Genomic DNA, 1,342 nt, shown 5'->3' with positions numbered 1-1,342 from the left:
CAAGTGGTAGAGCACTAGCCTTGAGCTGAAGAGCTGAGGGACAGCGCCCAGGCCCAGAGTTCAGGCCCCACGACCGGACCCAAAAAAAAAAAAGAAAGCTGAGGGAAATGAATCCTGCTGCCAATCCTCTGGGTCTTGAGAGAGGATTTGAGACCCAGGTAATAACCTCTGCCTTGGCACTACTTTGAGCCCAGTGAGGCTATTAGAATAGAGTCAGCCATGCAGTACCAGAGTCTTGACCCATTTGTCTTAGCAAAAGCCACTTACTTTTTGGTAATTTGTTACAGAATAGAAACTAAGTAGATTTTTGGGGGTGGGGGGGTTCAATCCATTAAAGGATAGAAACAGACTTGGCACATGTAGGAGAGGGCTAGGAGTGGTGACATTCCCCTGTAATCCCAGCTGTACTAGGAGGTTGGAGGCAACCTAGCATAGTGATATGTCTAGGCAGAGTCATCAAGACTTTTTGTCGAAACAGAAGGGCTAGAGGTGTAGCTCAGCTGGAAGAACACTTGCCTAGGAAGTACAAGGTGCTTAGGTCAGCCCCCAATACCATTTTTAAAAAGAGATGTAAAGGTTATCCCGTTGTATATCACTTCCAAAACAAAGTAATTAAAGAGAAGCCCCCACTCATCTTGTATCATTACTAAATGACCTCATGCTGCTGACCACATATATGGTATATGTGCTCACATCTGAGGGAAACTAGGAGGAAGACATAGAAACAGGGAAATGGTAAAACACAATAGCAGGACCCATCAGCTGCACTGGACATTAATGAAAAGGAACTAAGCAACTCAAGGGCAGCGATGGGAATGAGGGAATGAGAGGGACAGAGGGAACAGCTAACACTAAGCAAAGGAAAGAAATGTATATATCACCTGATGTGGAAGAAATAGCTGTATTGTCAAAGCTCATAGAATTCAAAAACTTTATAGATGACAATAATGCCAATTTACCTCATGAAGGTTAGAATGTGCTTGTGATTTTCAGTGTCACTATCTCATAATACTATGAAATTTGTGAAATTTAATCACAAAAAATTTTTTAAAACCTCATAGAAAAAAAAATTGGGCTGGGCAGGTGGCTCAATGACAGAATGCTTGCCTTGCGTGCATGAGGCCCTGGGTTCAATTCCTCAGCACCACATAAACAGAAAAAGCCGGAAGTAGTGCTGTGGCTCAAGTGGTAGAGCTTTAGCCTTGAGCTGAAGAGCTGAGGGACAGTGCCCAGGCCCAGAGTTCAAGATCCACGACCAATAAAAATTTTAAAAAATTAAAATTTAAAAACTATTTTTTAAAAAAGAGAAGTGGAACTTTGGAATTATTTCGGGGGGGGGGGG

Source organism: Dipodomys ordii, unplaced genomic scaffold (assembly GCF_000151885.1).
Source record: "Dipodomys ordii isolate 6190 unplaced genomic scaffold, Dord_2.0 Scaffold160, whole genome shotgun sequence".
Lineage (NCBI taxonomy): Eukaryota > Metazoa > Chordata > Mammalia > Rodentia > Heteromyidae > Dipodomys > Dipodomys ordii.
The sequence above is the reverse complement of the archived record's forward strand: the minus strand, read 5'-3'. Positions refer to the sequence as shown.